This window comes from Sorex araneus, chromosome 2 (genome assembly GCF_027595985.1).
Source record: "Sorex araneus isolate mSorAra2 chromosome 2, mSorAra2.pri, whole genome shotgun sequence".
Classification (NCBI taxonomy): Eukaryota; Metazoa; Chordata; class Mammalia; order Eulipotyphla; family Soricidae; genus Sorex; species Sorex araneus.
Genome location: NC_073303.1, coordinates 117,516,747 through 117,541,485, shown reverse-complemented (window position 1 = coordinate 117,541,485; position 24,739 = coordinate 117,516,747). Strand labels below are relative to the sequence as shown.

General features: G+C 37.7%; 1 protein-coding gene across 4 annotated transcripts in view; it reads left to right on the top strand.

Moving 5' to 3' along the window:
- LOC101549976 (nonsense-mediated mRNA decay factor SMG5-like) overlaps positions 1-24,739 on the top strand; it is a 138,692-nt gene that overhangs the window by 51,062 nt on the left and 62,891 nt on the right. The window lies entirely within an intron of this gene.

The window sequence follows — 24,739 nt, the reverse complement described above, 5'->3', positions numbered from 1 at the left end:
GAAAGTAACACCCAAATGTCAAATAGAACTTACTGAACTGTGAATCTGCAGAATTCCATGGGTTATCTGAAATTAGTCTTCTAGAATATATTTATATGCTTTTGAAGTGCTAAGTGCAGTACTATGTAACTGGTGTGAATGATTGCACATATTCTTTGATATTAGCTTATGAGTCATTTATTCATTTGTAAAACTCACGCTTTATTAAATTGGAACATTAAACTTTGCATGGAAACCCTTATTTCATCTTCTTTACTGTCAAGCTTTATAACTTCTGGTGTATTTCTCTCAGACTAATGTTTTATTTGCAATTTCTCAGGCTTCAGAAAATGCATTTCAAACCGTACTCAGTCCCTCTGAGATGTTTTCATAGGAAACAATTATTTGAATGAAATATGTAGTTATATTAAATTCCTGTTGCTTTAGGAATTAGTTTTATTGAATTTTAAGGGGATTTTGTGGACATTTCATCTGTGCAAGGAGCACCATACAGCGATGGTACCCAGGAGTCAGGTTACTTCATCCTCCCTTTCTCAGGAACGATTGGTGCCAGTCACTGTAGACTGAAATCCACTGCCCTTTACTCCTCTAGCACAAAACCCAGGTCACAAATTCTCTTATTTTCCCCAGAATATATCATTATATTTTCCTTTATGGTACTATGTGTTTGAAGAGAAAACTTAAACATAATGTTAGAAACTTAAATTTCTTGGAACAGAGCAATAGTACAGCAGGTAGGATGCTGACCTTGCACGTGGCCAACCTGGGTTCAATCCCTGGCACCTCATATGGTCCTCCAAGCCTGCCAGAAAGGAGCTCTGACCTCCGAGTCAGGCATAAGCCCTGAGCATCGCCAGGTGTGTTTCCTCCCTCCACCCCTTACCCCTGCAAAGGGAAGGAAACAAGAAGCTGAATTTTCCAAGGAGTTATAATTAAGAGGCTGTCGGCACTGTCGAGAGGAAGGTTTGTGGGAGCCTATGAGTGCGGTGGGTCTGCTTTTTGAGAGATTTGTCATCATGTGCTTATCTCTGAAAATTCTGGAGGCCAGAAAGTATGTCTTATTGCATGATGTTGCTGGCATCACGCCACACAACTTTTCTGTGCTACAAGACGGAGGAGAAGGACAAATTTTGGTGACTAAATGAGAACATTGGGATGTGAGAGAGAACTGAATGATATAAGCAGCTTGGAAATAGTACAATTCTGTCCCAGGGCTGGGGAGATAGCTCAGAGGGCAATGCATGACACTATTCACGATGAGCTCAGGTTTCTGCCAGTGGCACTGAATGGTCTTGAAAGCACCACCGGGCGTAGCCCCTGAGAACAGATCTTAGCAAAGCCTCCCGATACCTGTGGGTGTGTGCCCCTGCCCCCAAGACCCCAGACACCATCCTAATGAATAGGGATTCCTATTATTTTTATTGTGAGAGAGTGGGGGAGGGGTTGTTTGTTTGTGTTCTGTGGAGGGGGAGGAAGGATGCGCAGTGCTCAGGCCTCAGTCTGGCTCTGTGGTCATGGATAATTCCCCAGGGAGCTGCGGGGAGCATATGGAGTGCTGAGGACTGAACCCTGGTTGGCTTTGTGCAAGTCAAGCACCTGCTCTACTATCATTCTAGCCTCCTGTGAGAATAATTTTGTTTTGTTCTGTTTAGGGACCACACCTAGAGATGCTCTGGGCTTATTCCTGACACTGTGCTCAGAGATCACTCACTCCTGGTGGGCTCAGAGACCTTATCTGGTGTCAGGATTCCCAGGTTTGCCCCGTGAAAGGCAATTGCCGTACCTGCAATGCTATCATTCTGACTCCGTTAGACTAATTTTTTTAACTTTTATTTTATAACTCTTGTTCATAAAAATTTATTACATTAAATATTCCAACACCAATCCTACCACCATTATACCTTCCCATCACCATTGTGAAATTTCCCACCACCATTCAAGCCTGCCCTAAAGGCAGATAGGCATATTCTAAATAATTTATTTTGCATTGCTTGTTATTAATAATCCACTAAAAATGATCCAAAAAGATTTCTTTAGAGGAAAATGTGTGAAGATTACTATATCTCACCTTGGAGCCATTAAGCCTTTGTATGATATTATTAACATGTTGTTACAGGTTGAGCCTTGTGTGCTAATATTTATTTTTGGTTTTTGGGTTACACCTGTTGATGCATAGGGGTTACTCTTGCCTCATTCACGCAGGAACTACCCCTTGCCATGCTCAGGGGCCGATATGGGATGCTGGGAATCGAACCCAGGTTCGCCACATGCAAGGCAAATGCCCTACCCACTGTGCTATTACTCCAGCCCCATCAATATCTATTGCTTTCTACTTTACATCCCATCAAATGTGGTGTGCTACTCTTGGTACATCATTAGCATAAAGTATGAGATGTCATTTGGCCACAAATGTGAATACCCCAGGAATTCTAAAATTTTAAATAGGGTGGTAGAGATGGAGTTAAAATTTTAACTGTATGTATGGTGACTTTGGAGTCTGGAGGTACCTCTGCAATTTGTTTCTTTCTTCTGATATTAATTTGTGAGTTAGACTAATTTTTTAAAAAGCTTTTAAAGTATAACTACACTCAGAAAAACCCAGGCTTAATAGTGTTGTTTCAGTTTTTTACTGTTGTGGTAGTACAATAATATTCTACATACAGGTATGAAAATATTTCCATTGGATATATAACTACAGGCAGAATTGCTGGAGGATTGAAATATATTCAGCAAATAATGTCTCAGAGAATTGATATCTAGTTACTCCCACATCAGCAGCAAATAAGGGTTCTAAGTGTAGGGCCAGGAATATGGCTTAGTGTCTGCCTTTCGTGTGTAAAGCCCTAGGTTTGATCCTCAGCAAAGAGGAGGAGTTACTTTTCAACCTAGGAAAAAAACAAATTTAAAGGTAGCTTTAAGTGGGCTGGCTACAATTAAACATCATCCAGTGGGTGATGGTCTTGTGTTCAAGTTGTATTCAGGTGGTGACCAAAGAAGATGACAATGTAAGAAAAGAATTGGTGAACTGAACATGATGGTGGGTATGTGACCAAGGTGGGGAGTTAGCACGTTAGTGGAGAATGGGGTGTTGGAACAATGTGTGCATGAAACTCTATCACAAATGGTATTATAAATTATAAATCATGGTGACAAAAGAAATTTGGGGGGAGAGGTGGCACATCTGGCAGTGACCAGGGATTACTCCTGCCTCTATCAAGAGACCATATGGTGTGTTGGATATCGAACCTAGACTGACCACATGCAAGGAAAATACCCTACCCACTGTATTATCACTCTGGCTCCAAATAAAAATTTTGTGACAATTGACCAATCAGATATTCTCTTTTATGAAGTGCTTGGGGTTTTTGTATGCTTTTTAAGCTAGGTTTTTTTCTCTTTTAAAAAAATGCTATGAACTCCTCCTATATTCTGGATATGAATTCTTTGTGCCATAAATGTATTGCAAATAGCTTTGGTTTGAGCAGTTGAACAGTACTTTTTATTGAAATAATTTGGTTTATAGCACGTAAGTCTGGGGACCACAGTCTTTGAAAACATCATCTGTGTATCTCACCTTAGGTTCACCCTCACAATTTCTTGGTTGGTCATAGACACAGTTTATCCTAGTACTCTGCTTATCTTCCTTTCTAGAAAATACTATTTTGTTTAGATTGTCTAAAAGTCAGTTTGTGTTGAGTTCATTTATTTATTTTAAACCATTTTTCAGAGGGCCATCCCCCCAGTGCTTTTATTTATCATAAAATAATGAAAGAACAATAATAAACATCCTTCTGTTTTTAAGGAGCATGGAATGATTTATATTTTAGTGGGAGATGCTTATAATTCAAAGCCATGAGAATAGATTGCTTTGGCGAGGCAAATGAGTAGAAATTAAAAGGCTGCAGATTGTGGCTCATGATTAAGAACCTAGGAAGAGAATAGTCCAATAATGTAAGAACTACTTTGAGCCCATTAAGTGGGATAATCACATGGATTTTGAATTTCCATTTGGATGAAAATTTCCCCAGTGGTTCAGGTTAGGTGATCTCTAACAGAGCCTTAAATTTTTTTTTTTTTTTTTTTGCAATGGAAGACACTTGACATAGTGCAGACACAGTTGTCCCTGAGGTGAAATCTTCCAACACCATTTGTCTTGATATTCTTGCCCGAGATTCAAGGGCGCACATTAACTTTTAGGGTTTTACAAGCCGCTTTTTGAGGAAGTCTATAGCAAATGGTTACTTGCCTGTTATTGATGTAGCACACAGGTTCTCTCTTCAGAATTTATTTTTGGGTTGTATTTTTAGGGCCCTCCCTCAGCTAAGATTCAAGATGTTCTGTGAAATGGAAATGTAGCTGAGTGGAGAGTGAGATTGACAGTGAGAATACTCAGTCTGCCATTTGGGAGGGATAATTTGTACAACATTAAATATAAAAAGCTCAGCCTGATGGTTGCATTATAACCAGCGGGGTGTCTTGTCAACCAACATGCTGGGAAACAGGTTTATACAACTCACTCCCTTCGGTAATTATTGCCTATAAGTGAGAGCACCCAAGCATATTAAATAAGACTTAGTTCATAATTGTCAGATATTAGTATAATGGACGCAACTAAAAGGATTTGAGACACTTAGGCCAATTTGGCCTTCTGTTGTAGAGGCTGCAAGTGGCATAGTATAAACCTGCCTTGCCTGAAAGTAGAGACAGGACAATGTAAATGGTTAGATGCCTGGCTCTAGTTATCAAGGTTTCCTGTTCCATTTGTCACCGCCAACCCCCATCCACCCCCACCACACTCCTGGTATTTGTAGGCTGGGTCAGGTCCATCTATAATATATAAATCTCTCTAAGAAGTGACTGAACCCAGAGTTTGCTCAATCTGGAGCTTGATTCACAGGCTGAAATCCATTTCGAAAGCATTTTTACTTACTTTCTGAACTCACATTTCCAACTGTTCTTAGAGATTCATTGGTTAGTTGTTTTTTTCCGTTTCGATTAGGAAGTAAATTATGTTCTAATTTCTAATAAATGTCATCTGAGCTCTTTAGCTGTTGTACAGGTGCCCGGTATAAATATTTTGGTTAAAAAAACAAAACAGAAATTTTAGTTTATTTTTTTTCACTTAAGTCTCTTATCAAGAGTGTATGTAGTCCAGACAAGGAAACACACATGAATCCTATAGTAATTCCATCAGGATGTCAAAACTGGGCCTTTTTACAATTTTTGCAGGGTGTAAATTGTTTCTACTTTTAGCAGACTTGGCATATTCTATATAGAGTTAGGATCTCTTGGAAGAGTTATTTTCAGTTGGTGTCAGGAACATGGAGGGCGAGTCCAGGGGATGCTGATTTTGCTAAACAGATAATCCAAAACAAGCTGTCTGTCAGTGAAGAGGCTGGGCTTGGGGGAGATCATGAGTCTGCATAGCAACCCCAGGCCCTGATTCTTGTGTTTCCAGAAAGAGAATTTCATAGAGATCATGAAATAGTAAAATAAGCACTTATTTAAGAAGGTAAAAGGAAGTTAGCACCCAGCCGGGGATAAAGTAAAGTGGTTAAGGAAAAGAGAAAGTAACAAAGACACTTTCATAAGTGCTGAAATTGGGGACAGGAAAGAGTAACATCAAACTGTCTGTTTAATCATTTTTTTATGGTTTCAGATTTCCCCATTCTCTCTCACTTTCTTTCCCTAATAGCTGGGAAATACCCCAAATCTGAGGTATGTGGCTGTTTTTGTGGGTTTTCATGATATTAACTGTCGTGGCACTGGTGGCATGATTTTGATGTGTTTAAGTGTCCTTGAGTGTGAGTTCACCTGCTGGCATCTGGAACTGACCACCCTTGCTTCCTCTGGTTGGGACAAAGGTAGAGATCATACAGGAGGACTTAAATTCCATGGGTGGAATTTCCACTTCACCTTAAAATTTGACCTTGACATCTCTCAACTGGACATTCGACTAAACACGTAGAAGCCTTGATACCCTGCGATGCCTCGCCCTGTCTCATTCATTCATGACCTTATCCATACCATTAGCTGCTTATCTTTAGAACAGCAACTCTTACTTAAACTCTCTCTCCATTGGGAGAGGTCAGAACCCACCCATAGATGTTCATTCAACAGTTTCTCTTCCTTATAGTTGGGACTGGAACTCTGAGTCAATGATGCATTTTTATTTCACAGTTAGGCACAGACCCACTCACGGACTAAAGCCACATGCTTTTCCAATGAATTTTTTTCAGTCTATTTATTATAATTCACAAATGATTCTTGTGAAAACATTTTGAAAGACAAAGAATTTTATTCAGATTTAAAGTCTCCCTAGAGGCTGGAGTAAGGTATGTACAGCAGATAAAGTGCTTTGCATGTGGCAGAGCCAGGAGTAAGTTCTGAGCACCATCGGGTGTGACCCCTTCTAAAAAAGATAAAGAGTTTTCCTCTACACATTCCCTCTCATCCCCATCCAGCAGCAAGCATCCAAAAAGTAGTCATTAATAATGGAGCATCTTTTTCTGATCTTTTTAATATCTCTATAATAACATGTATAATTAAATAATTTTAACATATTAAAGAAATATGAGGGTACATGTATTTTTTTGCTTTTGCTTTTACATTCAAAATATAATACATTGAATTGAAATCAGAAGGCATCAAGTACTTTGGTTCATGACAAGCCCAGAATGGGGAAATTTTCCAAAAACCTTTTCCCACACGCACCAACAGTGCCTTTTACTTTCTTCCCTCACTGTCCCAATTGTCTCTCTTTCCAGCTGCCTCGAGAGGAAAACCATGCCATCCAGAGAAACAATTTAGATAAAAACATACATACAATTTCTGAACCAATTCAGAGAGGATGTGGCAAGACCAACAAAGATTTCAATTATGAACTAAACCCTCTGCAGTAGATAGGCTGGTTTGGCAGCAAATGAAAATTTCTTATAACCTTAGAAATGGAACTGGGATAATTGCTGAGAAAAGAATGGGTCCATCTGACCTATTATCCCTTATTTCCACCCTATTCTAGCGGCTTCCCTAAACGTCCCTTTATGGCCACTTGACAATGGAGCAGAAGGTAAGTGCTCTTCTCTGCAACAGTTGAGCTTGATTGCTTACAATCTTCCTTCCCCCCAGGGGCTCTTGTCCCTCACGACCCCCCTACCCTTGATTAGGAGAAATGGCCCCCTGCCCATCCTGTCAAAACTCCCAGGCTGCACAGTGAATAGGGGAGAAATCTCATTTTGGAGACAAGCATTTTTCTGTGAACTCTATTAAGCAACAAAGCAGTCAGGCTTTCACCGGGGTCACATTGCCAGGCTATAATCACCAACTTCTTGGGTGCAAAAGAAGGCCCCAACCAGAGACCATGCTCCCCATGTTCATCAATGTGATTATTTCAACATAACAGCTTTCTCGAGGGAGTTGGAGATGCTTTCTGCACATTTTAATGAGCCTGTCATCTGGCCTCAATTCTTTCCCTTACTCTTTGTTTCTTTTTTGATTCTTTTCTCTTATGTTATGAGCCACATGTATTTGGAAGGCCAAGAAGACCGAGCGATTCATTCTAGATGAAAATCTATTGTCTAACCTTCTTGAAATTGAACAATTATTGCATTTTCTTGAGTTTAATCAAGTTAAAAACATACATCTTGGGTGAAGAGAAAAAATTTTAATTTTCAGTATATTCCTTGACAAAGAATAATCTTACTTTTAATGAAGAATTGAAACTGCATCCAGTACATAAGAGCATTATAATAGATATTCCTATGAAATGAAAGATTTCTGGGTTCAATCTGATGACTTGGGAAATTCAAGATTCCACAGTTTGGATTTTACTATAATTTATTAAAAGAGACAAAGTCATTTATATACTGACACAGTGGTTCTCATCTTATTTTTATAGGTAGTTGAAAGCAAGCACTGAAATAGGCATTCATAAAAATTTAATTTTTATTTTTAAGAACAAAAGGAATAGGTAAAGACATGGTCAGAATATTTTATTTAGTTTCTGTCACTCATACAATTCTAGATGTACTAATTTTTATGTAATATTCAATATGTTTAATAATTTTCTTCATACTGGGGGTTGATTTTATAACTAAAATCACACTGAGATTTACTCTAAAAGTTGAGTTGACTACGGTTGGTTTTATAAATAAGTTTACCTTGAGAATTTCTAGGTGAGGACTGTGTTAGAGTGTATTTTAATGAATCCCAGCTACCCATTGAGAATATATTTTTTTCTTTAGGTGGCTTTTGTTAATAATGATGTCTGTGACTAATGCTCCCTGTAGCTTTACCTATTTAAATTAATCTGGCTCTTTATCTTTTGTAAACATATGTACGATGTGCTTCAATCAGATTTTCTGAAAACAAAGAGATCTATTCTTCATCTTTTTCCCAGGAGATTTACAAATGATATGCATTGAACTAATCCAGTTGGACTAATATGATTATTTGTGTGTATTTGTGATGCAAGCCAGCAGCGACTGCTCAATAATATATGAGAAAGGAGAGATAACTGTTCTCTCAGCTTCTTTGCATCTGTGGGAGAGGAAGTGTCTATGCATGAGGACCTATGAGCTGAGAGCTTCAAGCCTTTCCTTTAGAAATGATGTTCTTCCTTCCTTTGGAAAGGTGGGGAGGTTAGCTCATCTTTACTCATTTTTCTCTAGAAGCTTCTAAGCACAGACTTAGACTCTTAATGGGTCACCAGATGGCTGAATCAAGATTGCACACTCAGACCAGTTAGCTGAGGGGCTATAAGACCTGTTTGAGCGCTGGATTCATGCATCCACCTCTCAAATTTCTATTTAATGTGTGCTTCTGTCTCTCTGGGATGCTATTAATAAACAACTTTGACCAAATAACTTATAAACCACAAATGTATTTTCCAGAGTCTGGAGGCTGGAAAGTCAAATATCCCAAGGTGCTAGAGCAATTGTACCTAGGAAGGTGCTTTTTTCTGGTCTAAGCAGGTGCTTTGCTCTGTGTGAGGTTCTGGAGGAAAAAGCTCGGGAGGGGTATCTTATAGGAAGGGTCTTGTCACTTATAAGTGCTTTACCCTCATTATCTAATGCCAAAGGCCCCATCATCTAATACCATCAACTTCAGGCTTAAAGACTCAGCATAAGAATTTTAAGGAGGCAAATCTTCAAACCAAAGCAGCGTGCTTCCTTCCTCTGCCTCCTTTTACTCACTGATGTTCCAGAGTTTTTCTCTTTTTCATGGTAATTTTACCAAAGCCACTGGTAAAATGATGACTTTTAAACAACGCATCCTGATGACTTTTAAACAGCCCATCCTGATCCTCCCTGGATACTCAAACTCAGCCACTCTACACAACAGATGGGTTCCAGAGCACCACAAAGACCCAGATGAAGGAATTGTCTTTGTTCTCAAATCTGCTTCCTTTCATAGTTTTATTTAAAAAGATGGCACCATGCTAGTGCCCAGACTAGATCTGTAATGGATTCATCTCTCTTATTACCACCCACATTCCAGGTCACTGAATTCTGTCATTTTCTTTTGCTAAAGATGTCTTATATCTCACTTCTGTTTTTCCATGGTCACTTCTACTATATTGGATCAGGTTGTAAATTTTCTTATTATTTATGGAGAAGGGGAGTGAGTATCTTGAGAGAGAAACATTTTGCATGGATATGTACAGAGTCTTTGTAAGCTTTACACATCACCATTGTTTTTCTTCTTTCCACAGAGCTTTTGTGAATAATATCTTTTAAAAAGGCTGCAATTAGTCCTGGGGATATATTACAACATATAGGGCACTTGCTGTGCATGTGGCCAACCTGGGTTTAATCCTTAACATCCCATACGGTTCTCCAAGCACTGCCAGGAGTAATTCCTGAATGCAGAGCCAAGAATTACCCCTAAGCATCACTGAGTATGGTGTGGCTCCCAAACCTAAAACAAATAAAGAAAGGCTGCAATTAGGTTGAATTAAAAGTCAAACTATTCACTTATTGGTAATATGCCATTTGCATTGCATTATTTCATGAATATTGTATGAAATTGTTCTTTTTGAGCACTACTTGCAAACTCTAAATATAAGTTTTAATAATCTAATGGGTAGCATCTTCACTTCATTCTTTTAAATTTGTGGTTTCATGATGATCAGTAACTTCTAACATTTTCATACATTTCTTACCATTTGTTTATTATTGATACCTGGTGATACTCAGGACTTACTCCTGGCTCTGAGCTCAGAGATCATTCCAGGTGGGCTTGGTGGTACAACAAGAAGTTCCAGGGATCAAATTCAGGTCAACCACATACAAGATAAATGCCTTATCCACAGCAGACTCTTTCCATAGTTTTATACACTTATTATTCCTTTCTCTGTATTATGTGAATGACATGTTCTCATTAGTTTTTCATGAAATAGAAATAATTTTAAATAATATTTCTATCTTATTGGTGTATCAAGCATATGAACCTTTTCTGGGTTGATAGTGCCTGTGTAGTAATTTTCTTTTCTTTGACTCTGCCATTGGCTATCATTCTGATTGATCCTTTGTCATTCTGTGATATTTTTAATGTAGTTTTGATGTCATCTTCTGACCTTTTCCTTTATATCTTGAGGACATTATCTAACTAATTTCTATTCCAAGACCTCCTTGCATTTCCCCTGGGCTCCCAGCTGTCCCAGATCTATCATTTTGCTACACAAACTTGCTTATCTACACAAGGAAGGGCACTTGGACTTTAGCACGTCTTTAATGATGCCCATTCTTGCTGTCTTTCTGATTCCCCACTCGGCCCTGCTGCCATATTAACTAGCGTCTCATGCACTGTGCAAGTAGCTCATGTTAGAGTTTTTGTGTTCACGCTCTTTTTTTCCAGAATGTCCTTCCTCTTACCTCATCCTCAGAGGCAATGTCTACTTACCATCCCAGGCTCAAGCACAACTGAGTATTTCTTTCTTTATGCTTTCATACAGTAGCCATCCCACTTGGAACTGCTTTCTCAGGCGAGCTCAAACAAAGTACCAATAATGTTGTTTATAGTATATCTTCCTGTAGACTTATTCTTGATTTACCTAAGATAATTTAAAAAATGTTTACATCTCCCCAAAGATGGAGATGCAGTGTTTCTTCAACAACTATAAGATGGCTACAAAAATAAAGCATCACTACTACAAAAATACTACTGTAGTCCACGTAAAATCTTCGCATCAGGGGAAAGGCATACATTGTCTCTGGGCACCACTACCCATTATACCATTTAGCAGGTTTTCCAGAAATCAGCTATTAGAGAAATTGTCTGGAGAAGAGTTAAACACTGCTGTACTACAAAGTCTATTTCATTAAGAATATGATTTTGCTGATAAATGGGTTCATACAAATCTCTCAATACTCACATACTATTGTTATAGTAAAGAGTTTAATCTTACCTTCGTGTCTACGGAATAACTCTTGGTTGGCTTCCTTTTGAGTTCTAAAAATGTAATTTGAAACATAGCCTTCCTATTAAATATAGACCAAAGGAAGCGAGATCTCTGGGCTATGAAAGTGGGATGTTGTACTTAAGGATAGAGATGTTATTAGGAAAACTATCAGGCTGGGTTAATTAGATTGTATGGTAGGACAACTATGAACCTAGTATAAAAAAATGCCATATTTATATTTGGGTCTAGCACCACTGACTGTGGGGGCAGAACTTAATCTTATGTGTCACCACACAGCCCTCCACATTCACTAAAATCGTAAAGAAAACCACTATTTATCTTAACATTTTAATATACAGTTCACATTTCTTTCATCATTCTCCTTTTCTTTTTATTTCTGAGTACTGATTTGTACATTGAATAGAAATGCAGTAGAAATCCCACATTTAACGCTTTTATTGTTTGATTTGTAAGGACAAGACAACATAGGAACCTAACATTTCATAATTTGAATGCTAGAAACAAAGAAAATTATTATTTAAAACTTTTCACATTTCTTACACTTCTCATCCCAGAATTACAAAGTACTAGTTCCTACTAAATGCATAAAAGTACTGCCAATCCTAGAAATTTCAGAGAGTAAGTAGTAGTACAAAAATAGAACTTTGTGACCAGTAATGAAGGGGTGTTTATTTCCTACATTACTCGGAAATGTATAATTTCAGTTGTTCCTTTTCAAATTACAATCGGATACAAAAACTCTTTTCATTGAGAAAGGATATTATTAAGTTTCCCTTTAAAAAAAAAAGCAGCTGTGTGCAGGCAGGTTTCAAAAATGGACCCAAAGATGAATGCAATAGCTTATTAACATGATTCTATATTTTAATGAGATGAAGTCATACTGTTTCCTTATCCTTTGTGCTAGTTTATTATCATTCAGCGTTTGTGATTCTAGCCTATAAGAAAGATGTAGCTTAGAAAAAAATCTGAAATTTACTTCTGAGTTCATGAACTTTGGGACTAACTGCTTCTTCTTTTGTTTTTATCCTGTCTCTGACTTGAGAGTTTCTTTATACTTGAGTTGAAGGTGGGGAACACATGTCAATAAGATTTCTCATTCCATTAGTGAAAACCATCTGACATTCCCAGTAGTTGGCCAATAGTTTTGTTGAGTTTCACAAGCTTGATATTCTAAGGATCAATGGGGTGACTTCAGGGTGCTATGCTCTAGTCATTCCAATTATACACAACTTTTTCTTTTTCTACCAAGGAAAAAGTTATAAAACCAACAGAAGTTTCTTCAGGGATCATTAATTTTCAAAATGTTTGGGAAAGAAAAAGCTTCTGAAATGTCTTATATGTGTATGCACACACACAAATATAAAATGTGTTGTCTGAGAGAAGCTGCTGCACTTCATATAGACCCTAAATATTTTTCATGGTGATATTGATAAATATTTTATCTATGTACATGTTAGTTGCAGTACATAAAATTTATTAATTTAACCATCTATTTGCATAACTCAGTGAACTAAACTTTAAATACATTCCCAAAGATGTTTAACAATCAACACTAGTTTCATCCAAAACATCATCTCCCAACAAAAATTTTTTATTCATTAAACAGTAATTCCTGGGGCTGGAGAGATAGTACAGCGGGTAGGGCGTTTGCCTTGCATGCGGCTGACCCGGGTTCAAATCCCAGCATCCCATATGGTCCCCTGAGCACGGCCAGGGGTAATTCCTGAGTGCAGAGCCAGGAGTAACCCCTGTGCATCGCCAGGTGTGACCCAAAAAGCAAAATAAATAAATAAATAAAATAAACAGTAATTCCTATATTCTTCTCTCCAGACTGCTAACCTCTCTTTCTCTATTCTACTTTCTATCTCTCTTAATTTAACCAGGTATTTCATATAAGTGTAGTCATATAATAATTATGCCTGGCTTACTTTGATAAGTGTATTATTTTAAAAGTCCATATATGTTATACTTTTCATCAAAACACATTCATTTTTATGACTGGATAACAATATATTCTGTATACATGATACATTTAAAAATTCATCTATTTATTGATGACTTGTTTCCAAGTGTTTCACAAGATAAGGATGTGAAAGAATTTAAAAACTGAGTGATCACAAATACCCAGGTGGATATCAGAGGATACTTGACTTGTTTCTAATTTTTAATTATTCTAAATAATGTTAGTGTGAACAATGGTGTTGAATTGCTGCATTGATCTCTTTTCATTAGGATTGAGGGCTGGTGAGATAGTGCCTTAGACTCTCTTGGCTTGGTTTGATCTTGGGCACCACATTTAGTCCCCTGAGCACCATCAGGAGAGATTCCTGAGCACTAAGTCAGGTATAAGCTCTGAGCACAGATAGGTGTAGCCCCTTACTCTCTCAAATTAAGATTGTATTTTAAAAATAATTTTCGCCATTAACACTAGTTTGTGTTGAAGAGCTATTCAGTCAGTTGTTATTCCCTAAAAGTTTGCTGTGTGTAATTCCTCTGATATCCACCTGGGTATTTGTGATCACTCAGTTTTTAAGTTCTTTCACATCCTTATCTTGTGAAACACTTGGAAACAACATATATCCCAAAAAAGTTACATTTTTTATGATTTCCCTTGAGTATAACCCTGTTCCTTTTCAATATTTATGATGCATGATTTATTTTACTTCATGAGAAGGATAGTTAGATATTATTTCCTTGAAGTTTTAAGAATTTATTTTGTAAACTATAAATTTGCATCTATCACCAGTGAAAGAGATGGAAAATAAGGACGTGTCATTCCCCTTGTGGAAATGATTATTCTGAACACGGCCCTAATTTGCTAACCCTGAAAAAGTCAGTTCTGTTTATAAAGACCTTGACATATCTACAGAATTGAGAATTTTAAGTAAATATCATGAGCTAGTGTTTGCTGGTCCCTGGGGTAATTGCTTAATACAAGTTCTTCCAGAGCTCTTTATCCTCAGGAATCATATTAAAGCGATGACATTACGAAGGTGTTGGAGGATGGGAGAGAAAAAAATTAAATATGGATTTATAGTGAGTGTTCAGATGAGGAATTCATTTTCATAGAGCTATTTTGTCATTTCTCCTATCCTCATCCTTTTGTCCATCAGAGAGGCAAGACAGAGGCAGTGAGGCTATTCCTTTGAGACTCTTAGTTAATTATCCCAAATAATGTGATAGATGCTACCAGTTAATAGGAATGGAAATCAAGTAATCTCAGGAACTGCACCCCCGCCCCCGCCCTCCTGGCTTTCACTCCCTGCTGTCATTTTGGCTCTGGATTAGCTCAGTTCTACAGATCTGCCCCTAGTCTACAGAACAATGGGAGCACATTTTCAAAGGTTTGGAAGATGTTTGTACTTATGTACTTGAATTCTGTCTGCATCTCTACCAAGTGCTTCTCTGGATTCCAAATGAGTTGTTTAGGAATAATGAGCAATTTAAAATATTTTGGTTCAGGGCACCCTGATTTGAAAATTGGACTAATTTTGATCTGACTTTGTCCTATGCCACTTTTACCTATACTACACCACTTACCATTCTGAAACTTAGGGCCAGGGAGACATAAGGGCCTGTGGCATATGCTTTGCATGTGATCTTCCCACTAAACCTTGAGCACAAGGGGTGTGCTTCCACCAAAAAAAATTCTGGACCTCACTTTCTTATCAGCAATACATTTCTAGTAACATCTTATGTTATTTTTATGAAAATTAAAGAGAATAGGTTTTGCATTCTCCTGGCATTGAATGGCTGCTTTGTTGTTATCACAATGGAGAATGCTTGATAGATGCAGTATCAATCTCTAGTTGGAAATCCAAACTCTAGTTGGAGAAAGTGTCAGGTGAGTGCCTGTGCTTAGGGTTATTATTTAGGTAGATTACTCCAAGAATTTCTTCATTGCTTCAAATTTCACCCTGTTTCCAAACTCGTTTCATTTTCCCAGATAAGACTGTGGTAATCACCGAAAAGGAATATTGGTCATATATTTTCTTTTTTTAAACAATTCTTTAACATTCAAGATATATGTTTATTTTTTTATTTATTAAAAAATAATTTAAAAAATTATTTAATGAGGCCACTCTCCACACACTTGGACGAGCCTCAAGCATGAAGGGACTGGCAGAGGAACGCAGGTATGCGGGACCAGGGGCTGAGATCTCCAAGCCTGCTCGGATTGGGACTGGGCCTTCTCCAGCCAGATCCCCCATTTTCCAGTAGCTTGGCAGCCATACCCACAAACTGCCCCCGGTGCCGTGTAATCCCATCAACGACCAGCATCCAGAGACTATAAAACAAAGCTCCTGCAAAGCAGCCGAGCAACATGTAATAGCCTTGTTGTCCCTCTTGGAGAACCTGACAAGCTACCAGAGTTAATTGCCTTAAAGGGAGAGCTTGCAACCTTCCCATGGTGTCTTCATATCCCAAAATGCAGTAAAAGATATATGCATGCATCTTGGAGATCCTGGCAAGCTACCGAGAATATCCCTCCCGCACGGCAGAGCCTGGCAAGCTACCTGTGGCGTATTCAATATGCCAAAATCAGTAATGATAGGTCTCATTCCCCTGACCCTGGAAGAACCTCCAATCATTGGGAAAGATGAGTTAGGAAAGGCTGCTAAAATCTCAGGGCTGAATGTAATAGAGATATTACTGGTGCCTGCTCAAATAGATTGATGAACAGCAGAATGACAGTGATGACAGTGATGATTAAAAAATAATAATTCATAGAACTCCGTAAGGAAAACAACAAAAATGATAAGAGTTGAACAGATGCATCCTCAAAGAAGACATAGAGATGATTAATAAACACATGAAGATATGTTCATCATCACTGATTATCAGAGAAATGAAAATCAAAACATTATGATATACTTTGCCCGGTGAGAATGGTCATATACTTTCTTTCCTGAACTGTGCCAGTATTGTTTCTCCACTGGAATTGCTATACTTATGCTTCTAGTCAGGTTGAACTCACAACATTTAGTCTTTTCCCAAGTACCTCCCATCTCTTTGTCCAATACAGTCAAATATCTAAAGATTTATACACACCCTATTCCTTCCCATATCTGCCTTTTTTTCTAGATTAATGTACTCTCTGATATATTGACTCCAATGTCAAGATTTTCCAATACTTAAATATCACTTATTCTAGAGCCTTTCTTGATGCTTTTTATGTTAACTAAAATATTGATCCATAGAGGAAAGGAAGAAAACTTTACTTTTTAAGAGTTTAAGTTTAAGGTTGTATGGAAGATGTGGGGGAGAGGGAGAGGTAGATAGATAGATAGATAGATAGATAGATAGATAGATAGATAGATAGATAGAGTTATGATCAACAACTTCTACTTGTTTTATCTGAGGCAGGAACCATTCTAGGTGTGAGTCCATGAGAATTAAGAGAGAACAATTGTTCAAGATTTTTGATTGGGCAGATATTTCACCTTGGTCTTTATAGTACTGTATTTAGCCTGATCTCTACAGATAGTCACAGCAAAGGGACCAAAAGGTAGTTTGACTAGGACTGCAGAACTTTTTTATAGTCTCATAAAAATGAGTTTCTTCAGTAATTAAGACTCTTCCCAAGAATAAAAGTCCTGGCCCAAATGGGTTCACTGATGAATTAGAATAGACCTTCAAATAAAATTTACCACCTTTATTCTGCAGCTTTTCCATAATATGGAAAAAACAGGAGTTCTTCCTAATAGCTTCAACATTACACTAATATCCAAAGCAGAAATAATATTAAAAAATATTTGAGACCAATTTCCCCAACTAATGTCAATGGAAAAATCCTCAATAAAATTTTACTAAACTGAATATGATAGCATATCAAAAAGACCATACACCACCATCAAATAAGATTTAGTCATCTCAGTGATACAAGGATGGTCCATTACAAGCAAATCAACTAATGTAATATACCACATTAATAATGAAAAAGATTAAAAACATATGATCATATTAATTGATCAAAAAGTTTTTAACAAGATCTAGTGTCTATTCATGAAAAAGTCCTCAAAATTATAGTTAGAAGGAAACTTCCTCAAGATAGTAATAAGCCATCTATAACAAACTCATAGTATCATTCTCAATGTTTGGAAACTGAAATTATTCTTTCTCAGGTCAGGTAAAAGGCAAAGATATTCAGTGTCTCCACTATTTTTTAACATAATATCATAAGTATAGCAATAATAATAATGCAAGAAAAAAATAAAATTGTTCCAAATTGGAAAAGAAGTAAAAATCTCTATTTGTAGATGACACACTGTTATACATTGAAGACCCAAAAAGTCCAATAAAAAGATCCTAGAAACAAAGTTGTACCAAAATGATTGGCTAAAATATCAATACATAAAAGCATCTTAATATATAAAAGCCTGTCACATTCCTATATCCAAATAATGAATTATAAGAGAAAGAGATCAGAGTACACTTCCAAAATAGTGTCAAAAAATCATGTATCTAAGAATGAACTTGGTAAAAGGTGTGAGTGACCGATATCATGAGAAATATAAATCCTTATCAAAGAAATAGGGACTGGAACAATACATAGTGGGTACGGCATTTGCTTTGCACACAGCCAACCTGGGTTCAATTCCCAGCATCCCATATGGTCCCCCGAGCACGACCAGGAGTAATTACTGAGTGCATGAGCCAGGGGTAACCCCTGTGCATCGCCAGGTGTGACCCGAAAAATGAAAAAAGAGAAATATAAAAGAACTTTTGGAAATAAAATATATTTATGTTCATGGATTGAAGAATATTGTCAAAATGACCTTCCTACCTAAGTTATTAAGTTATTACATAGTTTCAGTGCAATCCTCATCCAATTTCTGATGACATTCTTCAAGGACTTAGAATGGTCAATAATAAAATTTGTATGAGTCAAAAAACAACCCAAATAGCCAAAGCCATGCTGAGAAATAAGAAACTGAAAATATCTCATTACCTAACTTGAAACTACTATTAAGTTATAAGAAAACATTACGGAATTAATAAGGATAGACTGAAAAATGAATTAGAATCCAGATCTTAAAGACAAATTTCCTGGTCTGTGGTCAACTAATTTTTAACAAAGAAGCTTAATACATGAAGTGGAGTAAAGATAACCTCTTCAGCAAATGGTTCTCGGAAAACTGGATAACCACTTGTAAAAAAGTGAAACTGGAACTATATATCACATTTTACACAAGAATCAATTCAAAGTGAATTAAAGATCTTCATATCAAACTAGAAATTATAAAATGCACTGAGGAAACTATAGGCAGAACTCTTTGAGATTTGGGCCTCAGAGCTGTTTTTAGTGATTTATTTTAATTAGCAATGGTAAAAGAATCAAAAATATACAATGTGACTGCATAACACTAAAAGGTTTTTGCGTGGACATAAAAAATCACCAGCTAAAACTTAAAGACACCCAATTTATTAGGATAAAATATTTGTACTCAAAACAAAGTGATAAAAATTAATATCCAAGACGTATGAAGCACTCACAAAAATCACTACCACCACCACCAATAACAACCAAAAAAAATGGGGAAAGGAAATAAACAGACAATTCTTGGAAGAAGATAGATGGATGTTCAGTAGGCATATAGAAAAATGTCAATCATCACTTTTGATCATGGAAATCAAGGTGACAATGAAATATCATTTCATAGCATTGAGCATGACACATGTACAAAAAACTGGAAACAAGGATATGATGAAAAGGAACTTTTAGCCACCGCTGGTGGCATTGGTGTCTAATTAAACTTCTGTGGAAAATGGTATGAATATTTCTCATAAAAGTAAAGAGCTTCCATAGGACCCAGTAACTTGACTTCTTGATGTCTACCCCCACAACACAAATACATTCATTCAGAAGGATGTATTATCCACCATTATTCATTGCAGTCCTTAGTACAATAGTTAGTACTTAGGACATTGCACAATGTACACTTGGTACAATAGTAATTCCTATTGGAATAAATTGACTCCAGTAAAATATGGAATCACCCAGATGTCCAATAACAGAATAGTGTATAATGAAAGTGTGGTGTATACACACAACTGAATACTACATAGCTGATAATAGCAATGAAATCAGGCAGTTCACTATAACTTTGATGGAATTGGAGGATACCATGTTAAGTGAAGTAAGTCAGAAGAGAAGGACAAATACCAGAGGATCTCACTTATCCATAGTATATGGACTAACCAGAGAGGGCAGTGCAATGTACCCAAAGGGAGGGTCAAACCCATCACTCTAAATTATAGAAATGAAAAAGACAGAGAAATTGAGTGGGTGGGGCGAGAAAGAGAAGCAGGAGTTTTGGCTTTGGGTACATATTTGGTGTAGGAATGTGGTATATGTTTGTTTATATCTAAACCACAGAACCAACAAATACATAAGCATGAGGCCCAAACTACAATAATAAAACTTAAAATTGTGCCTACTACTAATTAAAAGGAGGCAGGCACAAGAGGGAGGGTTGTGGGAGGGCACCCAGAGACATTGATGGAAGGAAGTTGATAGTGGTGGTGGGATTGGTGTTAGAGCATTGTATGCCTGAAAATCCATTTGAACAATTTTTAAATCACATTTCCTAGATAAAAAGTGAGTAAATAAAACATGTATTTTGGGGAAAAATGTTTCTACTATTTATCACTGAGTTTAAATACCTCTGCACAATTAATCTCTACTATACCCAATTTTATTCCAACCACATAAAGTCAATGTAAATTGCATTGGCTGGTGTGAAAATAAAACATGTCCCAGAAAACATGAGCTATCTTTCATTTTCTGTATGAAAATTTGAAGCATAATTTCTGGCCTTCAGTAGTTATCAACTACTATTTACTGAATCAATGGATAAATGCATGGCAACTTCATAAAATTAATGTGTTTCCCCATGATTCATTCCCTAAACTTTTTCTTCTTTATGTGGCACCAGAGCCACAAATCTAGTTACCTTTATTAACAACATCAGCGGGCTAACTCCCCCAGGATAAGTTCAAATGTGGCAATCTTTCAGGAGATAAATTGAATTCAAGCTTTTACCTCTCCTCCCTTTCAAAAATCCACCAAAATGATGTTAGCCAAGTACCAGAAGTCAGACAATCTCATGAATATGGAGACTTAGAGTTATAGATATCAGCACACCAAAATCTTAGTCAACTTCTAGGAGACTACAGATGATATTTCTAGTTAAATCAAAAAGAAGAAACTCAAGGTTATATGTCTATGTATGTTTAGGAACTTTTTTTTTCAACAAGTCTATCAGATTGAGTAGTCAAGAGGCAGGGCAAAAATCAATTGACTGACCCAGAACACAAAGAAGTGATGAATGATAGCTCCCAGTTGATTTATCCTGCCCATTTCAGCCATTACTTCATGTGCTCTATGTCACAATTCACTCCCAGATTGGAGCCAACATAGTAACTACCAAAGACTTCCTCTTGTGAGGAAGAATATGGCCTCTCAGAATGGAGTTCATACTCCTAGAATGGAGCCAACACAGTAACTACCAAAGACTTCCTCTTGTGAGGAAGAATAAGGCCTCTCAGAATGGGGTCCATACTCCTTGTCTTGACATTTGGCGAGGGGCAAGGGAAGTGGGAACCAGTCTCCCTTCTTGCTCCTACCTGCGCATCCCAACTCAGCCTGCACACCAATATCAATATCACAGGATTTGCATCTTTTCTTTTATCAACAGGACCCCTGCCTCAGTCAGCTGTCATCCATAATTACAACCATATCCACCAGCTGGTTGAGGAGTTCCAGCAGTGGGCAAGAGGAGCACTGGAAAAATTATCTCTAAGAAAATGATGTCTAAGTGATAGAGAGGGATGTTTTAATTCATTTTGATTTTAAGAAATGTGAAGTATACATAACAAGGACAGACAGTTATGAAAGGATTGGGAGAGAAACAAAAGAGTGCACAGAAATGAAAAAAAAATGATTGAGGGACTAGAACTACTATATGAGCAACCGCAAAGAATATAGAAGAAAAAGAAAAAGATACTTAGAAGATAGATGAGAAAATAAACCAACCAAAAGCACAGAAACAGAGCTAGGGAAAGAATACAGGTTGTTTACCCAGGATTGTGTTAAAGGAAGGTAAAGAAAGAGGGTGGGGTGTGAAAGATGGGGGGAGGATTATGGAGGAAGGGTCTGCCTTTGTTTTACCCCTGCCCTTTCCTCTTCTTTATTGTTCTTGTTTGATGTTCTTGTTGCAGCACCCTGAAGATTGTACCCATGGCTAGTTGTGGGCTGGCACCTTTGGATGTTCTTAACTAAATATATAAAACCTACTTTATAATTCAGGAAACTAATATTTTTTTCTACCAAAGAATGATGGAGACAGATGGTCTCTTCTCCAGTGGAGTATAAATTAATTATCTAAAGGATTTAGTCTCAAATACCATATAACGTTGTCTCAAGAAAAAGCTCAATGTATACTATAAATTCATAAACAGGAAAATGACTAACGACATGATTCATGGTGGCCAGGAGTGGCGAATGGAAGGGACCAATGTGACTGGCACTTGCTTTTCCATCTTTTTCTTTTTTTTTTTTTTGGTTTTCCGGTCACACCCAGCGATGCACAGGGCTTACTCCTGGCTCTACACTCAGGAATTACTCCTGGCAGTGCTGGGGGACCATATGGGATGCTGGGAATTGAACCCGGGTCGGCCGCATGCAAGGCAAATGCCCTACCTGCTGTGCTATCGCTCCAGCCCCCATCTTTTTCTAATGAATTATTCAATCATTAAAGTTTCAAAAGGCTCAATGGAGAACAGGAATAAATGTATGCACATGATTTGAGGTTCATGATCTCTACCAGGAGGACGAAGATTAGAATCACAAGTGATCACGTTTGACCTTTTATAGGGTGGGGACTAGAGCATGCAAGGGAAGCTTCCTTTTCATCTAGAGTTTCCAGAATAATTTTAATATATATGCATTACTCTTAGAAGGAAAAAATAAAGATATAAAAACAATACAAATGCCTTTTTTCAAGACTGGTGAGTCCTTTCATTATTGCATCACTATTTAAAAACATCAACAATACCAAGTAGTCTCACAATGGACACGTTACTGGTGCCTGCTCAAGCAAATCATGAGCAACGGGATGACAGTGATACAGTGAACAACAACAATAACAGCAGGGGAACACACTCAGGAATGCTTTTGTACTTTAGACTCATGTGCTCTACCACTTGAGCCACATCTAATGAAGCCTGTGAGTTCTTAATTCTTTTTTCCAAATTTGTCTCTTGCTGCTCCTCTCTGCTCTTTACACGTAAATCCTACAGAAACCTTGGTTGATTGAGTGGTTTTGTCCTTAGGTCTTTCTCAAAGTCTTCTGTTGCTTGAATATTCTTTTGGTCGGAGGCATCAGAGGAATGTAAAGAGCACGAAGGGCCAAGACACAACCTGGCTTGAGGCAAAGAGTAACTTCCAAGGCCTCCTTTTATTCTATTTTTTTTTATCAGTTATATCCTAATGACTTCATCACAGAGAGAACCACTAACGAGAGTACAAACAGTTATAGGATGAGCATTCGTCAAAAGAACATCAGGATATACATTGTCTTGTCAAAGCTATGCTATCAAAGCTATGTTGTTATGATTAAAAACGTCAGAGAAAGATAAGGATCTGGACACGTAGGCTCTACAGATTATGTCCACCACATTCTTGTGACTGGTTACACATGGGGCAAAGAGAAGGCTCATACTGATACTTGAAGGTCAATCCAGATTAAGGATGGAAAGGAGAGGGGGAAAATGCTGCCTTGTACTGCCAAGATAGTGTATGACTAGGCAGGTGTATGCAAGCATGCTGTACTCCTCCAGGTTATCAGACTCACAGGTTTTTAGCTTGCCTGATTAGTGACAATTGGGACCTCTGTTCTGCTTCTTTCTTGCAGGGCAGCATCAAAAGGCTCATCCTAATGATGCTTAGCACAAACACTCTTCCCCTGCCTCAATATTTCCTTCTGTAGTACTGTAGCACTGTTGTCCCATTGCTCATTGATTTGCTCCAGCGGGCACCAGTAACGTCTCCATTGTGAGAGTTATTGTTACTTTTTTTGGCATATTGAACATGCCACAGGTAGCTTGCCAGGCTCTGCCGTGTGGGCTGGATACTCTCAGTAACTTGCTGGGCTCTCTGAGAGGGGCAAAGGAATTGAACCCAGGTCAGCCACGTGCAAGGCAAATGCCCTACCCACTGTGCTATGGCTCCAGTCCATGTTTCCTACTAGGGTGTTAAAACAACAATCAAACAAACAAACAACACTCTAACATCTTGGGAAGTCTTTTCTGACTGAGATGGGAGGAGTGAGAAAGTTTAGTTTTTAGGCTAGAATTTCTAACAAAGAACCAAGGACAATAGCATGAAGGAAATCTGGATTTTATTTAAAATCTAATCAAAGTTTTTACATTTTCCCATTTTCAGCTATAAATAAGCTTTCTTCCTTTCAATTTTTTCTCAAAAACATTGTTCTAAACCAAGTTTTATGTGAACATGATTATTTCTAGGAAATACAAGAACATTTCATGTTTGCATAAAACTTGGTTTAAAACATAATTAGAACAAAGTTTCTCAGAAATATGATAAGTACAATGGATTTATACTTAGCATAGTGCTGGGATAAGATGACCAACATGGGTTTGATGAAGGGGTGCTAAGTATTTTTTTTTTAATTTATTTTATTTATTTATTTATTTATTTTTATTTATTTATTTTTAATTAGAGAATCACCGTGAGGGTACAGTTACAGATTTATACACTTTTGTGCTTATACTTCCCTCATACAAAGTTTGGGAACCCATCCCTTCACCAGTGCCCATTCTCCACCACCCGTAAACCCAGTGTCCCTCCCACCCTCCCCAATCCCATCTCCCCCCCACCCCACCCTGCCACTGTGGCAAGGCATTCCCTTCTGTTTTCTCTCTCTAATTAGCTGTTGTGGTTTGCAATAAAGGTGTTGAGTGGCCGCTGTGCTCAGTCTCTAGCCCTCATTCAGCCCGCAACTCCCTTCCCCCACATGGCCTTCGACTACAATGTAGTTGGTGATCGCTTCTCTGAGTTGACCTTTCCCCGGAACGTGAGGCCAGCCTCGAAGCCATGGAGTCAACCTCCTGGTACTTATTTCTACAGTTCTTGGGTGTTAGTCTCCCACTCTGTTATTCTATATACCATAGATGAGTGCAATCTTTCTATGTCTGTCTCTCTCTTTCTGACTCATTTCACTCAGCATGAAACTTTTCATGCCCATCCACTTAACTACAAAATTCTTGACCTCCTTTTTTCTAACAGCTGCA